Source organism: Drosophila miranda, unplaced genomic scaffold (assembly GCF_003369915.1).
Source record: "Drosophila miranda strain MSH22 unplaced genomic scaffold, D.miranda_PacBio2.1 Contig_AX1_pilon, whole genome shotgun sequence".
In the NCBI taxonomy this organism is placed as follows: domain Eukaryota; kingdom Metazoa; phylum Arthropoda; class Insecta; order Diptera; family Drosophilidae; genus Drosophila; species Drosophila miranda.
Genome location: NW_022881665.1, coordinates 711,263 through 734,224, shown reverse-complemented (window position 1 = coordinate 734,224; position 22,962 = coordinate 711,263). Strand labels below are relative to the sequence as shown.

At 37.8% G+C, this 22,962-nt stretch overlaps 3 long non-coding RNA genes across 3 annotated transcripts; all 3 read right to left on the bottom strand.

The window, feature by feature from the left end:
- Positions 1–407: 407 nt before the first annotated feature.
- Positions 408–820, bottom strand: LOC117195281. Its single transcript, XR_004475020.1, has 2 exons — positions 564–820; positions 408–497 (listed from the first exon to the last, which is right to left on the bottom strand). It is a non-coding gene; the product is annotated as an uncharacterized LOC117195281 (long non-coding RNA).
- A 7,787-nt stretch (positions 821–8,607) lies between these two features.
- LOC117195287 lies at positions 8,608–8,816 on the bottom strand. Its single transcript, XR_004475022.1, has 2 exons — positions 8,764–8,816; positions 8,608–8,697 (listed from the first exon to the last, which is right to left on the bottom strand). It is a non-coding gene; the product is annotated as an uncharacterized LOC117195287 (long non-coding RNA).
- A 12,125-nt stretch (positions 8,817–20,941) lies between these two features.
- Positions 20,942–21,380, bottom strand: LOC117195284. Its single transcript, XR_004475021.1, has 2 exons — positions 21,099–21,380; positions 20,942–21,031 (listed from the first exon to the last, which is right to left on the bottom strand). It is a non-coding gene; the product is annotated as an uncharacterized LOC117195284 (long non-coding RNA).
- Positions 21,381–22,962: the final 1,582 nt, after the last annotated feature.

Sequence of the window (22,962 nt, the reverse complement as noted above, 5' to 3'; positions counted from 1 at the left end):
GAATAATTTATATATTGATGAAGATTTGTATGAAATAAACAATGATCCAATTTTTACAATCACTTTTAATTAAGCCTTTGTTGCTTGGAAAAAGTCACTTTTCAGACTGTTAAGAAAAAACACGACCGGTCTCGCTCGCTGATGAAAAGGCCTAAATCATCGCTTATTAAATGCATGATTTTTGCCTAAAGATCATGCACATAATAAGCGATGATTTTTACCTAAAAATCATGCATCTTATAGGTGATGATTTTTACCTAAATATCATGCACTTAATAAGTGATGATTTTTCACGAAAAATCATGCATTTAATATAAAAAGTAATACATTGTAATTGTTTATTTTTCCAATTATTTTTATTTATTATTATTCATTATTGTCTGCTTTGTATTTTTTTTCTCTTGAGGTCTTCTGAAAATGACTATTCTTAATGTTGTGAATAGCCTTCCGAATCACTTTTTCTGCTGGCTCGTCGGGTATTTTCATCTTCACCGCCGCTGAAATAATTTTTTATTTAACACGCGTACAACACATATTATTAATTATTTAAAAACTGCACTTACCTGATAATAATAATAATCACAGATTACTTATTTTCACTTATTAAAACTCCGTGTGACGATTGCAAATAGCAAAGAACAAAGCAAAAAAGTTCTGTCGACGCAGGCGCAAAGAAGACGAAAAGATAAAACGAAGTTCTCTGCTACTGCGCACGGTCGGCAGAACCGAATTACGTTCGGCACGCGCGGAAAAGAAAGAAAAACAAAAGAAAAAACAAAGGGTTCGATTTGGCTGGCGTCAACGCCTCGATGACATAGTAGATGACATTCGTCATCGCTCACTGCTGGTACTGCAGGGCCATTCCCATACACACACACATATACATACATTACGGCAAAGCAGAGGCTCCGCCATTTTGACGCGGCTACGTCGCCGACTGCTGCTTTTCCTATAAAAAGGCCGGCACCAAGCGCTCTCGGTCCATTATATCCATATTTTTGACCTGCTCGGACCACTTCCTTTTCCTCTTACTTATTGTATTTTTCTAATACTAATGGCATTCTTTAGCAGAGTGCTACGGCCATGTCGGAAGTATTTGCTTAAATTGAAATAAAATTATTTTCTGGTTGCGGCGGTTGCGACGGTTGCGACGGCGGCAGCCGCCACCCAGGCTGGTGAATTCTGCATCGTTATTAAGGGCCCCTCCGGAACACTGTGGTCTCTGGGACAGTGATTCCAGATTCTGAGCGTCAAAATATGCTATATCTTACAAAAATACAAGCTAGAACAAGCTACAAATAGATATATTGATTTCTAATTGTGTATTATTTCATCTAATTCGCTATTACTCGAATCGGTATATTTATCGCTGGAACGTGTTGAATTTAAATATTTCCCGGTGATTGGTGGTTGTGGCAACATTTGGTATGACAGCGCAATCCATATTCGTTAAATTTCAAAGGAATTCTAGTCGTATACATCAAACAAGTAAATATTTCTAAAACAAACCATATATTTAATATTAAGTTTGATCTTAACGATATTCATTTGACTGAATACCCGTTCAATCACGGCATTTGACCACGGTAGACTTAAAATTCCAATCGAACATAGAGCGATTTATTCGAAAGATTTGTTTTTTTGCCAGCACCTCCCCAACGCTTGACCATAGTGTTGGTATAATATTTAGAGCGATCGATTTTCTCATGGTAGTCGCACGCAATCCCTTCGTAAATTCGGCTATGGGTCGAAACGATTCCTTCTGGATATTACACACATCCATTTTCACCAAAAATCTAATATTTCCCCATACTCATTTGAGTATCGGGTATACAAATTGAAGAAAAATTATTAATGGCTGCATAAAATTTAAATATTTATATATCAGTAAAATCATTTTATTTTAATGCTTTATATGCTTATTTTTGTTTAATAAAAAAGCGCGGACATACATGTTTCAAATAAATCATGAAAAACGTGTTGAACCGTGCTTGAATATTTTAACGGTGCGGGTTAGTGCGTGCTGGAACTTTTTACTTCAGTGCCACGATGAGTCGTGCCAAACTATTTCAGTCCTTGCCCATCTCTATACATATATATGTATGTGTGCTGCCCATAGCCCATTCCCATACACACACACATATACATACATTACGGCAAGGTTATGTATATGTTGTGCATACCTTGCCGTCACAAGAAAAATTAGAATTAACAGAAAACATTCGAGAAACAAACAAAAAAATCACAAAAATACAAATAAAAACCGAAATTTAATTAACTTTTTCAATGAAACGTAACACCTTTAGGGGGTAAAAAATGCATTAACAATTTGCATCTACTTGGGGGTATAGGATGGTCTTTTAGTTCAACTTTCTCTCTTCCATCTCATGCTCTTCTTCTCCAAAACAAAATGAATCGGAAATTCGGCTATGGGTCGGAAACGATCCTCTGGATGTTAAACACATCCATTTTCACCAAAAATCTAATATTTCCCCATACTCATTTTGAGTATCGGGTATACAAATGTTGAAGAAAAAATTATTATTTTTTTTTATTTTTTTTTTTTTAACTTTATAAAAACATTTTTTGCGGATGCATCTGCAGCTGGATTGGTACTCAGCCCTTGGATATTCTCCATATGGACCGACAAAATAAAAAAAAATACACTTATGGTAATCTCTTAGCATTAGGGACCATTAGGGTTCATGTATCCTTGCTGCACGTAACAACGCAGAGGGCAATGAATCGCTCCAGCGTCATGGCAAAGTCTGATTCGATGTCGGTTTTTTACACAATACTTGCACACGGTTAGGAAGTATGTGCGCATTTTCTCTCCAAGATCACTTTCGAGAAACTCGTGACGATTAATCCACATAATTATGACGAGGAAAAAACGAGCGCATCAGAATGAACATGTCATGGTATGATCAGAGTTCGCCAGCTGCTGCAGCTGACCAACTTTGCCATTTCGAATGCATTACGCGCATTTCAGTCATTTGCAGTCTTGCTGGGACTTTGGTGTATCTGCTCAAGATGGTCAGAAGCAGGGCCAGGGCAATGTCACTGCCAGATCCAGATGAGAGCATTAAACGGGAAAGGCCGCCTGCATATTCAAGAAATTTTCCAAACGCTTGGCTCCCACCCTTGCACAAAGTTCTTATACAAGCCATTGGCAATAAATTCAATCTGTCTGGATAAAGAATATATACTAAATGGAGACAGTATCTAACAGCGTGAAGCGTTATTAATGACTATAAAATATCCTGTTCGTTATGTCATCATCATTATGCCAGAATATATAAATCAAGCTTCTCTTCCAGATCAAAATCTGCCCAAACATATCTGACAAAGTCGCCTGCAAATAGCTTAGCAGCTGATAGCAATCTGAATTTGCAGTGCACGTTGAAAGTAATCCTTTATAGTCGATTGGCCAGGAATGTTTTCAAGTCCTCATGATCGTAGCTCTTTCGAATCTATCCTCGTCTGATTCAATGGAAGAATCAAGTAATCCGTCGATCATTGTAAAATTGTATAAAGCGCGCCTCCCCTTGTAAACAAAACAAACGCAGCAGAAGAAGGATTAATGGCTGCATAAAATAAAATATTTATATATCAGTAAATCATTTTATTTTAATGCTTTATATGCTTATTTGTTTAATAAAACATATATTTGAATATAATGAGCGACATACATGTGTTCAAATAAATCATGAAAAACGTGTTGAACCGTGCTTTGAATATTTTAACGGTGCGGGTTAGTGCGTGCTGGAAACTTTTACTTCAGTGCCACGATGAGTCGTGCCAAACTATTTCAGTCCTTGCCCATCTCTAGTACATATATATGTATGTGTGCTGCCCATAGCCCATTCCCATATACACACACATATACATACATTACGGCAAGGTATGTATATGTGTGTGCATACCTTGCCGTCACAAGAAAAATTAGAATTACAGAAAACATTCGAGAAACAAACAAAAAAATCACAAAAATACAAATAAAAACCGAAATTTAATTAACTTTTCAATGAAACGTAACACCTTTAGGGGTATAAAATGCATTAACAATTTGCATCTACTTGGGGGTATAGGATGGTCTTTAGTTCAACTTTCTCTCTTCCATCTTCATGCTCTTCTTCTCCAAAACAAATTGAATTTGCATACGATTTCAGGCGCAAGCGTTGTTGGACAGAGTTGAGCGTTTTCAAGTGCGGTTGTTTTGAATCACGGGCTCCTGATTTTCCGTTTTAGCATCCGCGCTGCGCGTGTTACCTGGAAGGGTTGCGGCGGTTGCGACGGTTGCGGCGGCGGCAGCCGCCACCCAGGCTGTGAATTCTGCATCGTTATTAAGGCCCCTCCGGAACACTGTGGTCTCTGGACAGTGATCCAGATTCTGAGCGTCAAAATATGCTATATCTTACAAAAATACAAGCTAGAACAAGCTACAAATAGATATATAGATTTATAATGTGTTATTATTTCATCTAATTCGCTATTACTCGAATCGGTATATTATCGCTGGAAACGTGTTGAATTTAAATATTTCCCGTGATTGGTGGTTGTGGCAACATTGGTATGACAGCGCAATCCATATTCGTTAAATTTCAAAAGAATTCTAGTCGTATACATCAAACAAGTAAATATTTCTAAAACAAACCATATATTTAATATTAAGTTTGATCTTAACGATATTCATTGACTGAATACCCGTTCAATCACGGCATTTGACCACGGTAGACTTAAAATTCCAATGGAAAATAGAGCGGTTTATTCGAAAGATTTGTTTTTGCCAGCACCTCCCCAACGCTTGACCATAGTGTTGGTATAATATTAGAGCGATCGATTTCTCATGTAGTCGCACGCAATCCCTTCGGAAATTCGGCTATGGGTCGGAAACGATTCCTTCTGGATATTACACACATCCATTTTCACCAAAAATCTAATATTTCCCCATACTCATTTTGAGTATCGGGTATACAAATGTTGAAGAAAAAATTATTAATGGCTGCATAAAAATTTAAATATTTATATATCAGTAAAATCATTTTATTTTAATGCTTATATGCTTATTTTGTTTAATAAAAAATATATATGAATATAATGAGCGGACATACATGTGTTCAAATAAATCATAAAAAACGTGTTGAACCGTGCTTGAATATTTAACGGTGCGGGTTAGTGCGTGCTGGAACTTTTTACTTCAGTGCCACGATGAGTCGTGCCAAACTATTTCATCCTTGCCCATCTCTAGTACATATATATGTATGTGTGCTGCCCATAGCCCATTCCCATACACACACACATATACATACATTACGGCAAAGCAGAGGCTCCGCCATTTTGACGCGGCTACGTCGCCGACTGCTGCTTTTCCTATAAAAAGGCCGCACCAAGCGCTCTCGGTCCATTATATCCATATTTTTGACCTGCTCGGACCACTTCCTTTTCCTCTTACTTATTGTTATTTTCTAATACTAATGGCATTCTTTAGCAGAGTGCTACGGCCATGTCGGAAGTATTTGCTTAAATTGAAATAAAATTAATTTCTGGTTGCGGCGGTTGCGACGCGGCAGCCGCCACCTAGGCTGGTGAATTCTGCATCGTTATTAAGGGCCCTCCGGAACACTGTGGTCTCTGGACAGTGATTCCAGATTCTGAGCGTCAAAATATGCTATATCTTACAAAAATACAAGCTAGAACAAGCTACAAATAGATATATAGATTTCTAATTGTGTTATATTTCATCTAATTCGCTATTACTCGAATCGGTATATTTATCGCTGGAACGTGTTGAATTAAATATTTCCCGGTGATTGGTGGTTGTGGCAACATTTGGTATGACAGCGCAATCCATATTCGTTAAATTTCAAAGAATTCTAGTCGTATACATCAAACAAGTAAATATTTCTAAAACAAACCATATATTTAATATTAAGTTTGATCTTAACGATATTCATTTGACTGAATACCCGTTCAATCACGGCATTTGACCACGGTAGACTTAAAATCCAATCGAACATAGAGCGATTTATTCGAAAGATTTGTTTTTGCCAGCACCTCCCCAACGCTTGACCATAGTGTTGGTATAATATTTAGAGCGATCGATTTCTCATGGTAGTCGCACGCATCCCTTCGGGAAATTCGGCTATGGGGTCGATTTTATTTTATTTTAATGCTTTATATGCTTATTTTGTTTAATAAAACATATATATGAATATAATGAGCGGACATACATGTGTTCAAATAAATCATGAAAAACGTGTTGAACCGTGCTTTGAATATTTTAACGGTGCGGGTTAGTGCGTGCTGGAACTTTTTACTTCAGTGCCACTATGAGTCGTGCCAAACTATTTCAGTCCTTGCCCATCTCTAGTACATATATATGTATGTGTGCTGCCCATAGCCATTCCATACACACACACATATACATACATTACGGCAAGGTATGTATATGTGTGTGCATACCTTGCCGTCACAAGAAAAATTAGAATTACAGAAAACATTCGAGAAACAAACAAAAAAAATCACAAAAATACAAATAAAAACCGAAATTTAATTAACTTTTTCAATGAAACGTAACACCTTTAGGGGGGTATAAAATGCATTAACAATTTGCATCTACTTGGGGGGTATAGGATGGTCTTTTAGTTCAACTTTCTCTCTTCCATCTTCATGCTCTTCTTCTCCAAAACAAAATTGAATTTTGCATACGATTTCAGGCGCAAGGCGTTGTTGGACAGAGTTGAGCGTTTTCAAGTGCGGTTGTTTTGAATCACGGGCTCCTGATTTTCCGTTTTTAGCATCCGCGCTGCGCGTGTTACCTGGAAGGGTTGCGGCGGTTGCGACGGTTGCGACGGTTGCGACGGTTGCGGCGGTTGCGGCAGTTGCGACGGCGGCAGCCGCCACCCAGGCTGGTGAATTCTGCATCGTTATTAAGGCCCCTCCGGAACACTGTGGTGTCTTGGACAGTGATTCCAGATTCTGAGTTTTTTTCATAATTATCTAACAGCGAAAAGTTTTGATGGATTGAGTAAGTGCTAAGCACTTCCTTACGCGCGATTTTTTTGATTGTCATTATTTTGTTAATGTCCATCTCCTTTTCCCATACTGGGCACATCAGTCTGTCCCTAGCTGAGTGATTTTTCCCATTGCAAAGGATACACTGAGACCAGTGCACTCCTCGACTCCGCATTTATAGCACCTCCTAGCTGATTTGCATCTGGTCGAAGTGTGACCAAGTCTGCCACAATTATAACATTGCCTTACTCTTGGAACATATATGCTTACTTTCATCCCACATATCCAAAAAGAGATACCTTTTCTGGGATGTCTGAACCCTCAAAACCAATTTGACTGTTTCTAATGTTATGAGCTTGAATGTTTCGTTGTTGTCATCGGTTGTAATTTTCTGCCTTCTTGCTAATCTTTCAATTGACTTAATTTTTATGTTAGAAGTAATATTATCCATAATTTCATTCTCAGAAAAACCGAGGGGCACCCCTTTAATTACTCCATAGGATTCCACATAGTCTTTTGTATAAATACCACTAAATTCATTTTTTTAACTCCTCATTTAAAACTAAATCATTTGCTTCGCTGAAAACCTTAAAATAAATCTTGTATAGTGTGGGCGCAAGAGCTACGATTTCTTTAATTCCTTTGATTTTAAGGTGTCTTATTTTTTCAAAAAAGAATAAGCCATTTTTGGTGTTTTGGTGCCGATGTGGCACTCACTATACAACACTGTTTCTCTTTCGATACCTACATTTGATGGGTTTATAATCGGATTAGTATTTTTATTCAGTGTTTAGTCATTTCAGTATTTCCAGTAAAACCATTTATGGCATTGTGTGAGAATTGTGAACGGTCACACCGTCAGAAGCCTCCACCATTTTCTTACTGTCATCGTATATCAGCATTTTGTTATTTATGTCTGTATTGGTGTTGTCGCTTTTTTTGTTCCTTGCGCATCTTTTTTGCTGGGTACTTTTCGTTAGTCAAGCTGTCGCATATGTCCTCTTTCACACTTGAACACAAAGCACTGAAGTTTTTTGCTATTGTTTTTTGGGTTTGAATTTGCTGCTTTTTGCCACCTGATCAGGGGGTTTCAATTTGGCAGACACCGAGTGACCGGCGTCCGCCATACTTGCTGGTTTAACCAGATTGCCAAAGACTTACCTCTCCTTTGGAAATGAAAAGAGGAATAATTTATATATTGATGAAGATTTGTATGAAATAAACAATGATCCAATTTTTACAATCACTTTTAATTAAGCCTTTGTTGCTTGGAAAAAGTCACTTTTCAGACTGTTAAGAAAAAACACGACCGGTCTCGCTCGCTGATGAAAAGCCTAAATCATCGCTTATTAAATGCATGATTTTTGCCTAAAGATCATGCACATAATAAGCGATGATTTTTACCTAAAAATCATGCATCTTATAGGTGATGATTTTTACCTAAATATCATGCACTTAATAAGTGATGATTTTTCACGAAAAATCATGCATTTAATATAAAAAGTAATACATTGTAATTGTTTATTTTTCCAATTATTTTTATTTATTATTATTCATTATTGTCTGCTTTGTATTTTTTTTCTCTTGAGGTCTTCTGAAAATGACTATTCTTAATGTTGTGAATAGCCTTCCGAATCACTTTTTCTGCTGGCTCGTCGGGTATTTTCATCTTCACCGCCGCTGAAATAATTTTTTATTTAACACGCGTACAACACATATTATTAATTATTTAAAAACTGCACTTACCTGATAATAATAATAATCACAGATTACTTATTTTCACTTATTAAAACTCCGTGGACGATTGCAAATAGCAAAGAACAAAGCAAAAAAGTTCTGTCGACGCAGGCGCAAAGAAGACGAAAAGATAAAACGAAGTTCTCTGCTACTGCGCACGGTCGGCAGAACCGAATTACGTTCGCACGCGCGAAAAGAAAGAAACAAAAGAAAAAACAAAGGTTCGATTTGGCTGGCGTCAACGCCTCGATGACATTGTAGATGACATTCGTCATCGCTCACTGCTGGTACTGCAGGCCATTCCCATACACACACACATATACATACATTACGGCAAAGCAGAGGCTCCGCCTTTTGACGCGGCTACGTCGCCGACTGCTGCTTTTCCTATAAAAGGCCGCACCAAGCGCTCTCGGTCCATTATATCCATATTTTTGACCTGCTCGGACCACTTCCTTTTCCTCTTACTTATTGTTATTTTTCTAATACTAATGGCATTCTTTAGCAGAGTGCTACGGCCATGTCGGAAGTATTTGCTTAAATTGAAATAAAATTATTATCTGGCGGCGCCGGTTGCGGCGGTTGCGACGGTTGCGGCGGTTGCGACGGCGGCAGCCGCCACCCAGGCTGGTGAATTCTGCATCGTTATTAAGGCCCCTCCGGAACACTGTGGTCTCTGGGACAGTGATTCCAGATTCTGAGCGTCAAAATATGCTATATCTTACAAAAATACAAGCTAGAACAAGCTACAAATAGATATATAGATTTTTAATTGTGTTATTATTTCATCTAATTCGCTATTACTCGAATCCGTATATTTATCGCTGGAACGTGTTGAATTTAAATATTTCCTGTGATTGGTGTTGTGGCAACATTTGGTATGACAGCGCAATCCATATTCGTTAAATTTCAAAAGAATTCTAGTCGTATACATCAAACAAGTAAATATTTCTAAAACAAACCATATATTTAATATTAAGTTTGATCTTAACGATATTCATTTGACTGAATACCCGTTCAATCACGGCATTTGACCACGGTAGACTTAAAATTCCAATGAAAATAGAGCGGTTTATTCGAAAGATTTGTTTTTGCCAGCACCTCCCCAACGCTTGACCATAGTGTTGGTATAATATTTAGAGCGATCGATTTTCTCATGGTAGTCGCACGCAATCCCTTCGGGAAATTCGGCTATTGGTCGGAACGATTCCTTCTGGATATTACACACATCCATTTTCACCAAAAATCTAATATTTCCCCATACTCATTTTGAGTATCGGGTATACAAATGTTGAAGAAAAATTATTAATGGCTGCATAAAATTTAAATATTTATATATCAGTAAAATCATTTTATTTTAATGCTTTATATGCTTATTTTGTTTAATAAAAAATATATATGAATATAATGAGCGGACATACATGTGTTCAAATAAATCATGAAAAACGTGTTGAACCGTGCTTTGAATATTTAACGTGCGGTTAGTGCGTGCTGGAACTTTTTACTTCAGTGCCACGATGAGTCGTGCCAAACTATTTCAGTCCTTGCCCATCTCTAGTACATATATATGTATGTGTGCTGCCCATAGCCCATTCCCATACACACACACATATACATACATTACGGCAAGGTATGTATATGTGTGTGCATACCTTGCCGTCACAAGAAAAATTAGAATTACAGAAAACATTCGAGAAACAAACAAAAAATCACAAAAAATACAAATAAAAACCGAAATTTAATTAACTTTTTCAATGAAACGTAACACCTTAGGGGGTAAAAAATGCATTAACAATTTGCATCTACTTGGGGTATAGATGGTCTTTTAGTTAAACTTTCTCTCTTCCATCTTCATGCTCTTCTTTCTCCAAAACAAAATTGAATTTTGCATACGATTTCAGGCGCAAGGCGTTGTTGGACAGAGTTGAGCGTTTTCAAGTGCGGTTGTTTTGAATCACGGCTCCTGATTTTCCGTTTTTAGCATCCGCGCTGCGCGTGTTACCTGGAAGGGTTGCGGCGGTTGCGACGGTTGCGACGGTTGCGGCGTTGCGACGCGGCAGCCGCCACCCAGGCTGGTGAATTCTGCATCGTTATTAAGGCCCCTCCGGAACACTGTGGTCTCTGGACAGTGATTCCAGATTCTGAGCGTCAAAATATGCTATATCTTACAAAAATACAAGCTAGAACAAGCTACAAATAGATATATAGATTTCTAATTGTGTTATTATTTCATCTAATTCGCTATTACTCGAATCGGTATATTTATCGCTGGAACGTGTTGAATTTAAATATTTCCCGGTGATTGTGGTTGTGGCAACATTTGGTATGACAGCGCAATCCATATTCGTTAAATTTCAAAAGAATTCTAGTCGTATACATCAAACAAGTAATATTTCTAAAACAAACCATATATTTAATATTAAGTTTGATCTTAACGATATTCATTTGACTGAATACCCGTTCAATCACGGCATTTGACCACGGTAGACTTAAAATTCCAATGGAAAATAGAGCGTTTATTCGAAAGATTTGTTTTTGCCAGCACCTCCCAACGCTTGACCATAGTGTTGGTATAATATTTAGAGCGATCGATTTTCTCATGGTAGTCGCACGCAATCCCTTCGGGAAATTCGGTTATGGGGTCGGAAACGATTCCTTCTGGATAATACACACATCCATTTTCACCAAAAATCTAATATTTCCCCATACTCATTTTGAGTATCGGGTATACAAATGTTGAAGAAAAATTATTAATGGCTGCATAAAATTTAAATATTTATATATCAGTAAAATCATTTATTTAAATGCTTTATATGCTTATTTGTTTAATAAAAAATATATATGAATATAATGAGCGGACATACATGTGTTCAAATAAATCATGAAAAACGTGTTGAACCGTGCTTTGAATATTTTAACGGTGCGGGTTAGTGCGTGCTGGAACTTTTTACTTCAGTGCCACGATGAGTCGTGCCAAACTATTTCAGTCCTTGCCCATCTCTAGTACATATATATGTATGTGTGCTGCCCATAGCCCATTCCCATACACACACACATATACATACATTACGGCAAGGTATGTATTGTGTGTGCATACTTGCCGTCACAAGAAAAATTAGAATTACAGAAAACAATCGAGAAACAACAAAAAAATCACAAAAATACAAATAAAAACCGAAATTTAATTAACTTTTTCAATGAAACGTACACCTTTAGGGGGGTATAAAATGCATTAACAATTTGCATCTACTTGGGGGTATAGATGTCTTTTAGTTCAACTTTCTCTCTTCCATCTTCATGCTCTTCTTTCTAAAAAACAAAATTGAATTTTGATACGATTTCAGGGAGCAAGGCGTTGTTGGACAGAGTTGAGCGTTTTCAAGTGCGGTTGTTTTTAATCACGGGCTCCTGATTTTCCGTTTTTAGCATCCGCGCTGCGCGTGTTACCTGGAAGGGTTGCGCGGTTGCGACGGCGGCAGCGCCACCCAGGCTGGTGAATTCTGCATCGTTATTAAGGGCCCCTCCGGAACACTGTGGTCTCTGGACAGTGATTCAGATTCTGAGCGTCAAAATATGCTATAGTCTTACAAAATACAAGCTAGAACAAGCTACAAATAGATATATAGATTTCTAATTGTGTTATTATTTCATCTAATTCGCTATTACTCCGAATCGTATATTTATCGCTGGAACGTGTTGAATTTAAATATTTCCGGTGATTGTGGTTGTGGCAACATTTGGTATGACAGCGCAATCCATATTCGTTAAATTTCAAAAGAATTCTAGTCGTATACATCAAACAAGTAAATATTCTAAAACAAACCATATATTTAATATTAAGTTGATCTTAACGATATTCATTTGACTGAATACCCGTTCAATCACGGCATTGACCACGTAGACTTAAAATTCCAATGGAAAATAGAGCGGTTTATTCGAAAGATTTGTTTTTGCCAGCACCTCCCCAACGCTTGACCATAGTGTTGTATAATATTTAGAGCGATCGATTTTCTCATGGTAGTCGCACGCAATCCCTTCGGAAATTCGCTATGGGGTCGAAACGATTCCTTCTGGATGTTACACACATCCATTTTCACAAAATGTTGAAGCAAAATTATTTTTTTTTTTTTAAATTTTTTTTTTTTTAAATTTTATAAAAACATTTATTGCGGATGCATCTGCAGCTGGATTGGTACTCAGCCCTTGATATTCTCCATATGGACGACAAATAAAAAAAATACACTTATGGTAATCTCTAGCATTAGGACCATTAGGGTTCATGTATCCTTGCTGCACGTACAACGCAGAGAGCAATGAATCGCTCCAGCGTCATGGCAAAGTCTGATTCGATGTCGGTTTTTTTACACAATACCTTGCACACGGTTAGGAAGTATGTGCGCATTTTCTCTCCAAGATCACTTTCGAGAAAACTCGTGACGATTAATCCACATATTTATGACGAGGAAAAACGAGCGCATCAGAATGAACATGTCATGGTATTGATCAGAGTTCGCCAGCTGCTGCCAGCTGACCAACTTTGCATTTCGAATGCATTACGCGCATTTCCAGTAATTTGCAGTCTTGCTGGGACTTTGGTGTATCTGCTCAAGATGGTCAGAAGCAGGGCCAGGGCAATGTCACTGCCAGATCCAGATGAGAGCATTAAACGGGGAAAGGCCGCCTGCATATTCAAGAAATTTTCCAAACGCTTGCTCCCACGCCTTGCACAAAGTTCTTATACAAGCCATTGGCAATAAAATCAATCTGGTCTGGATAAAGAATAGATACTAAATGGAGACAGTATCTACAGCGTGAAGCGTTTAATTAATGACTATAAAATTATCCTGTTCGTATGTCATCATCATTATGGCCAGAATATATAAATCAAGCTTCTCTTCCAGATCAAAATCTGCCCAAACATATCTGGACAAAGTCGCCTGCAACTAGCTTAGCAGCTGATAGTAATCTGATATTTGCAGTGCACGTTGAAAGTAATCCTTTATAGTCGATTTGGCCAGGAATGTTTTCAAGTCCTCATGATCGTAGCTCTTTCGAATCTTATCCTCGTCTGATTCAATGGAAGAATCAAGTAATTCCGTCGATTCATTGTAAATTGTATAAAGCGCGCCTCCCCTTGTAAACAAAACAAACGCAGCAGAAGAAGGATTAATGGCTGCATAAAATTTAAATATTTATATATCAGTAAAATCATTTTATTTTAATGCTTTATATGCTTATTTGTTTAATAAAACATATATATGAATATAATGAGCGGACATACATGTGTTCAAATAAATCATGAAAACGTGTGAACCGTGCTTTGAATATTTTAACGGTGCGGTTAGTGCGTGCTGGAACTTTTTACTTCAGTGCCACGATGAGTCGTGCCAAACTATTTCAGTCCTTGCCCATCTCTAGTACATATATATGTATGTGTGCTGCCCATAGCCCATTCCCATACACACACACATATACATACATTACGGCAAAGCAGAGGCTCCGCCATTTTGACGCGGCTACGTCGCCGACTGCTGCTTTTCCTATAAAAAGGCCGCACCAAGCGCTCTCGTCCATTATATCCATATTTTTGACCTGCTCGAACCACTCCTTTTCCTCTTACTTATTGTTATTTTTCTAATACTAATGGCATTCTTTAGCAGAGTGCTACGGCCATGTCGGAAGTATTTGCTTAAATTGAAATAAAATTATTATCTGGCGGCGCCGGTTGCGGCGGTTGCGGCGATTGCGACGGTTGCGACGGCGGCAGCCGCCACCAGGCTGGTGAATTCTGCATCGTTATTAAGGGCCCCTCCGGAACACTGTGGTCTCTGGACAGTGATTCCAGATTCTGAGCGTCAAAATATGCTATATCTTACAAAAATACAAGCTAGAACAAGCTACAAATAGATATATAGATTTCTAATTGTGTTATTATTTCATCTAATTCGCTATTACTCGAATCGTATATTTATCGCTGGAACGTGTTGAATTTAAATATTTCCGGTGATTGGTGGTTGTGGCAACATTTTGTATGACAGCGCAATCCATATTCGTTAAATTTCAAAAGAATTCTAGTCGTATACATAAAACAAGTAAATATTTCTAAAACAAACCATATATTTAATATTAAGTTTGATCTTAACGATATTCATTTGACTGAATACCCGTTCAATCACGGCATTTGACCACGGTAGACTTAAAATTCCAATGGAAAATAGAGCGGTTTATTCGAAAGATTTGTTTTTGCCAGCACCTCCCAACGCTTGACCATAGTGTTGGTATAATATTTAGAGCGATCGATTTTCTCATGGTAGTCGCACGCAATCCCTTCGGGAAATTCGGCTATGGGGTCGGATTTTATTTTATTTTAATGCTTTATATGCTTATTTTGTTTAATAAAACATATATATGAATATAATGAGCGGACATACATGTGTTCAAATAAATCATGAAAAACGTGTTGAACCGTGCTTTGAATATTTTAACGGTGCGGGTTAGTGCGTGCTGGAACTTTTTACTTCAGTGCCACGATGAGTCGTGCCAAACTATTTCAGTCCTTGCCATCTCTAGTACATATATATGTATGTGTGCTGCCCATAGCCCATTCCCATACACACACACATATACATACATTACGGCAAAGCAGAGGCTCTGCCATTTTGACGTGGCTACGTCGCGACTGCTGCTTTTCCTATAAAAAGGCCGGCACCAAGCGCTCTCGGTCCATTATATCCATATTTTTGACCTGCTCGGACCACTTCCTTTTCCTCTTACTTATTGTTATTTTTCTAATACTAATGGCATTCTTTAGCAGAGTGCTACGGCCATGTCGGAAATATTTGCTTAAATTGAAATAAAATTATTTTCTGGTTGCGGCGGTTGCGACGGTTGCGGCGGTTGCGACGGCGGCAGCCGCCACCCAGGCTGGTGAATTCTGCATCGTTATTAAGGGCCCCTCCGGAACACTGTGGTCTCTGGGACAGTGATTCCAGATTCTGAGCGTCAAAATATGCTATATCTTACAAAAATACAAGCTAGAACAAGCTACAAATAGATATATAGATTTCTAATTGTGTTATTATTTCATCTAATTCGCTATTACTCGAATCGGTATATTTATCGCTGGAACGTGTTGAATTTAAATATTTCCCGTGATTGGTGGTTGTGGCAACATTTGGTATGACAGCGCAATCCATATTCGTTAAATTTCAAAAGAATTCTAGTCGTATACATCAAACAAGTAAATAGTTCTAAAACAAACCATATATTTAATATTAAGTTTTGATCTTAACGATATTCATTTGACTGAATACCCGTTCAATCACGGCATTTGACCACGGTAGACTTAAAATTCCAATGGAAAATAGAGCGGTTTATTCGAAAGATTTGTTTTTGCCAGCACCTCCCAACGCTTGACCATAGTGTTGGTATAATATTTAGAGCGATCGATTTTCTCATGGTAGTCGCACGCAATCCCTTCGGGAAATTCGGCTATGGGTCGGATTTTATTTTATTTTAATGCTTTATATGCTTATTTTGTTTAATAAAACATATATATGAATATAATGAGCGGACATACATGTGTTCAAATAAATCATGAAAAACGTGTTGAACCGTGCTTTGAATATTTTAACGGTGCGGGTTAGTGCGTGCTGAACTTTTTACTTCAGTGCCACGATGAGTCGTGCCAAACTATTTCAGTCCTTGCCCATCTCTAGTACATATATATGTATGTGTGCTGCCCATAGCCCATTCCCATACACACACACATATACATACATTACGGCAAAGCAGAGGCTCTGCCATTTTGACGTGGCTACGTCGCCGACTGCTGCTTTTCTATAAAAAGGCCGGCACCAAGCGCTCTCGGTCCATTATATCCATATTTTTGACCTGCTCGGACCACTTCCTTTTCCTCTTACTTATTGTTATTTTTCTAATACTAATGGCATTCTTTAGCAGAGTGCTACGGCCATGTCGGAAGTATTTGCTTAAATTGAAATAAAATTATTATCTGGCGGCGCCGGTTGCGGCGGTTGCGACGGTTGCGACGGCGGCAGCCGCCACCCAGGCTGGTGAATTCTGCATCGTTATTAAGGGCCCCTCCGGAACACTGTGGTCTCTGGGACAGTGATTCCAGATTCTGAGCGTCAAAATATGCTATATCTTACAAAAATACAAGCTAGAACAAGCTACAAATAGATATATAGATTTCTAATTGTGTTATTATTTCATCTAATTCGCTATTACTCGAATCGGTATATTTATCGCTGGAACGTGTTGAATTTAAATATTTCCCGGTGATTGGTGGTTGTGGCAACATTTGGTATGACAGCGCAATCCATATTCGTTAAATTTCAAAAGAATTCTAGTCGTATACATCAAACAAGTAAATATTTCTAAAACAAACCATATATTTAATATTAAGTTTGATCTTAACGATATTCATTTGACTGAATACCCGTTCAAATCACGGCATTTGACCACGGTAGACTTAAAATTCCAATGGAAAATAGAGCGATTTATTCGAAAGATTTGTTTTTGCCAGCACCTCCCCAACGCTTGACCATAGTGTTGGTATAATATTTAGAGCGATCGATTTTCTCATGGTAGTCGCACGCAATCCCTTCGGGAAATTCGGCTATGGGTCGGATTTTATTTTATTTTAATGCTTTATATGCTTATTTTGTTTAATAAAACATATATAATGAATATAATGAGCGGACATACATGTGTTCAAATAAATTATGAAAAACGTGTTGAACCGTGCTTTGAATATTTTAACGGTGCGGGTTAGTGCGTGCTGGAACTTTTTACTTCAGTGCCACGATGAGTCGTGCCAAACTATTTCAGTCCTTGCCCATCTCTAGTACATATATATGTATGTGTGCTGCCATAGCCCATTCCCATACACACACACATATACATACATTACGGCAAAGCAGAGGCTCTGCCATTTTGACGTGGCTACGTCGCCGACTGCTGCTTTTCCTATAAAAAGGCCGGCACCAAGCGCTCTCGGTCCATTATATCCATATTTTTGACCTGCTCGGACCACTTCCTTTTCCTCTTACTTATTGTTATTTTCTAATACTAATGGCATTCTTTAGCAGAGTGCTACGGCCATGTCGGAAGTATTTGCTTAAATTGAAATAAATTATTATCTGGCGGCGCCGGTTGCGGCGGTTGCGACGGTTGCGACGGCGGCAGCCGCCACCCAGGCTGGTGAATTCTGCATCGTTATTAAGGCCCCTCCGGAACACTGTGGTCTCTGGGACAGTGATTCCAGATTCTGAGCGTCAAAATATGCTATATCTTACAAAAATACAAGCTAGAACAAGCTACAAATAGATATATAGATTTCTAATTGTGTTATTATTTCATCTAATTCGCTATTACTCGAATCGGTATATTTATCGCTGGAACGTGTTGAATTTAAATATTTCCCGGTGATTGGTGGTTGTGGCAACATTTGGTATGACAGCGCAATCCATATTCGTTAAATTTCAAAAGAATTCTAGTCGTATACATCAAACAAGTAAATATTTCTAAAACAAACCATATATTTAATATTAAGTTTGATCTTAACGATATTCATTTGACTGAATACCCGTTCAATCACGGCATTTGACCACGGTAGACTTAAAATTCCAATGGAAAATAGAGCGATTTATTCGAAAGATTTGTTTTTGCCAGCACCTCCCCAACGCTTGACCATAGTGTTGTATAATATTTAGAGCGATCGATTTTCTCATGGTAGTCGCACGCAATCCTTCGGGAAATTCGGCTATGGGGTCGGATTTTATTTTATTTTAATGCTTTATATGCTTATTTTGTTTAATAAAACATATATATGAATATAATGAGCGGACATACATGTGTTCAAATAAATTATGAAAACGTGTTGAACCGTGCTTTGAATATTTTAACGGTGCGGGTTAGTGCGTGCTGGAACTTTTTACTTCAGTGCACGATGAGTCGTGCCAAACTATTTCAGTCCTTGCCCATCTCTAGTACATATATATGTATGTGTGCTGCCCATAGCCATTCCCATACACACACACATATACATACATTACGGCAAGGTATGTATATGTGTGTGCATACCTTGCCGTCACAAGAAAAATTAGAATTACAGAAAACATTCGAGAAACAAACAAAAAAAATCACAAAAATACAAATAAAAACCGAAATTTAATTAACTTTTTCAATGAAACGTAACACCTTTAGGTGCATCTACTTGGGGGTATAGGATGGTCTTTTAGTTCAACTTTCTGTCTTCCATCTTCATGCTCTTCTTTCTCCAAAACAAAATTGAATTTTGCATACGATTTCAGGGCGCAAGGCGTTGTTGGACAGAGTTGAGCGTTTTCAAGTGCGGTTGTTTTGAATCACGGGCTCCTGATTTTCCGTTTTTAGCATCCGCGCTGCGCGTGTTACCTGGAAGGGTTGCGGCGGTTGCGAAGGCGGCAGCCGCCACCCATGCTGGTGAATTCTGCATCGTTATTAAGGCCCCTCCGGAACACTGTGGTCTCTGGGACAGTGATTCCAGATTCTGAGTTTTTTTCATAATTATCTAACAGCGAAAAGTTTTGATGGATTGAGTAAGTGCTAAGCACTTCCTTACGCGCGATTTTTTTGATTGTCATTATTTTGTTAATGTCCATCTCCTTTTCCCATACTGGGCACATCAGTCTGTCCCTAGCTGAGTGATTTTTCCCATTGCAAAGGATACACTTGAGACCAGTGCACTCCTCGACTCCGCATTTATAGCACCTCCTAGCTGATTTGCTTCTGGTCGAAGTGTGACCAAGTCTGCCACAATTATAACATTGCCTTACTCTGGGAACATATATGCTTACTTTCATCCCACATATCCAAAAAGAGATACCTTTCTGGGATGTCTGAACCCTCAAAACCAATTTTGACTGTTTCTAATGGTATGAGCTTGAATGTTTCGTTGTTGTCATCGGTTGTAATTTTCTGCCTTCTTGCTAATCTTTCAATTGACTTAATTTTTATGTTAGAAGTAATATTATCCATAATTTCATTCTCAGAAAAACCGAGGGCACCCCTTTAATTACTCCATAGGATTCCACATAGTCTTTTGTATAAATACCACTAAATTCATTTTTTTTAACTCCTCATTTAAAACTAAATCATTTGCTTCGCTGAAAACCTTAAAATAAATCTTGTATAGTGTAGGCGCAAGAGCTACGATTTCTTTAATTCCTTTGATTTTAAGGTGTCTTATTTTTCAAAAAAGAATAAGCCATTTTTGGTGTTTTGGTGCCGATGTGGCACTCACTATACAACACTGTTTCTCTTTCGATACCTACATTTGATGGTTTATAATCGGATTAGTATTTTTATTCAGTGTTTTAGTCATTTCAGTATTTCCAGTAAAACCATTTATGGCATTTGTGTGAGAATTGTGAACGGTCACACCGTCAGAAGCCTCCACCATTTTCTTACTGTCATCGTATATCAGCATTTTGTTATTTAATGTCTGTATTGGTGTTGTCGCTTTTTTGTTCCTTGCGCATCTTTTTTGCTGGGTACTTTTCGTTAGTCAAGCTGTCGCATATGTCCTCTTTCACACTTGAACACAAAGCACTGAAGTTTTTTTGCTATTGTTTTTTGGGTTTGAATTTTGCTGCTTTTTTGCCACCTGATCAGGGGGTTTCAATTTGGCAGACACCGAGTGACCGGCGTCCGCCATACTTGCTGGTTTAACCAGATTGCCAAAGACTTACCTCTCCTTTGGAATGAAAAGAGGAATAATTTATATATTGATGAAGATTTGTATGAAATAAACAATGATCCAATTTTTACAATCACTTTTAATTAAGCCTTTTGTTGCTTGGAAAAAGTCACTTTTTCAGACTGTTAAGAAAAAACACGACCGGTCTCGCTCGCTGATGAAAAAGGCTAAATCATCGCTTATTAAATGCATGATTTTTGCCTAAAGATCATGCACATAATAAGCGATGATTTTTACCTAAAAATCATGCATCTTATAGGTGATGATTTTTACCTAAATATCATGCACTTAATAAGTGATGATTTTTCACGAAAAATCATGCATTTAATATAAAAAGTAATACATTGTAATTGTTTATTTTTCCAATTATTTTTATTTATTATTATTCATTATTGTCTGCTTTGTATTTTTTTTCTCTTGAGGTCTTCTGAAAATGACTATTCTTAATGTTGTGAATAGCCTTCCGAATCACTTTTTCTGCTGGCTCGTCGGGTATTTTCATCTTCACCGCCGCTGAAATAATTTTTTATTTAACACGCGTACAACACATATTATTAATTAATTTAAAAACTGCACTTACCTGATAATAATAATAATCACAGATTACTTATTTTCACTTATTAAAACTCCGTGTGACGATTGCAAATAGCAAAGAATAAAGCAAAAAAGTTCTGTCGACGCAGGCGCAAAGAAGACGAAAAGATAAAACGAAGTTCTCTGCTACTGCGCACGGTCGGCAGAACCGAATTACGTTCGGCACGCGCGGAAAAGAAAGAAACAAAAGAAAAAACAAAGGGTTCGATTTGGCTGGCGTCAACGCCTCGATGACATTGTAGATGACATTCGTCATCGCTCACTGCTGGTACTGCAGGCCATTCCCATACACACACACATATACATACATTACGGCAAAGCAGAGGCTCCGCCATTTTGACGCGGCTACGTCGCCGACTGCTGCTTTTTCCTATAAAAAGGCCGGCACCAAGCGCTCTCGGTCCATTATATCCATATTTTTGACCTGCTCGGACCACTTCCTTTTCCTCTTACTTATTGTTATTTTTCTAATACTAATGGCATTCTTTAGCAGAGTGCTACGGCCATGTCGGAAGTATTTGCTTAAATTGAAATAAAATTATTTTCTGGTTGCGGCGGTTGCGACGGTTGCGGCGGTTGCGACGGCGGCAGCCGCCACCCAGGCTGGTGAGTTCTGCATCGTTATTAAGGGCCCCTCCGGAACACTGTGGTCTCTGGGACAGTGATTCCAGATTCTGAGCGTCAAAATATGCTATATCTTACAAAAATACAAGCTAGAACAAGCTACAAATAGATATATAGATTTATAATTGTGTTATTATTTCATCTAATTCGCTATTACTCGAATCGGTATATTTATCGCTGGAACGTGTTGAATTTAAATATTTCCCGGTGATTGGTGGTTGTGGCAACATTTGGTATGACAGCGCAATCCATATTCGTTAAATTTCAAAAGAATTCTAGTCGTATACATCAAACAAGTAAATATTTCTAAAACAAACCATATATTTAATATTAAGTTTGATCTTAACGATATTCATTTGACTGAATACCCGTTCAATCACGGCATTTGACCACGGTAGACTTAAAATTCCAATGGAAAATAGAGCGATTTATTCGAAAGATTTGTTTTGCCAGCACCTCCCCAACGCTTGACCATAGTGTTGGTATAATATTTAGAGCGATCGATTTTCTCATGGTAGTCGCACGCAATCCCTTCGGTAAATTCGGCTATGGGGTCGGAAACGATTCCTTCTGGATATTACACACATCCATTTTCACCAAAAATCTAATATTTCCCCATACTCATTTTGAGTATCGGGTATACAAATGTTGAAGAAAAATTATTAATGGCTGCATAAAATTTAAATATTTATATATCAGTAAAATCATTTTATTTAAATGCTTTATATGCTTATTTTGTTTAATAAAAAATATATATGAATATAATGAGCGGACATACATGTGTTCAAATAAATCATGAAAAACGTGTTGAACCGTGCTTTGAATATTTTAACGGTGCGGGTTAGTGCGTGCTGGAACTTTTTACTTCAGTGCCACGATGAGTCGTGCCAAACTATTTCAGTCCTTGCCCATCTCTAGTACATATATATGTATGTGTGCTGCCCATAGCCCATTCCCATACACACACACATATACATACATTACGGCAAGGTATGTATATGTGTGTGCATATCTTGCCGTCACAAGAAAAAATTAGAATTACAGAAAACATTCGAGAAACAAACAAAAAAATCACAAAAATACAAATAAAAACCGAAATTTAATTAACTTTTTCAATGAAACGTAACACCTTTAGGGGGGTATAAAATGCATTAACAATTTGCATCTACTTGGGGGGTATAGGATGGTCTTTTAGTTCAACTTTCTCTCTTCCATCTTCATGCTCT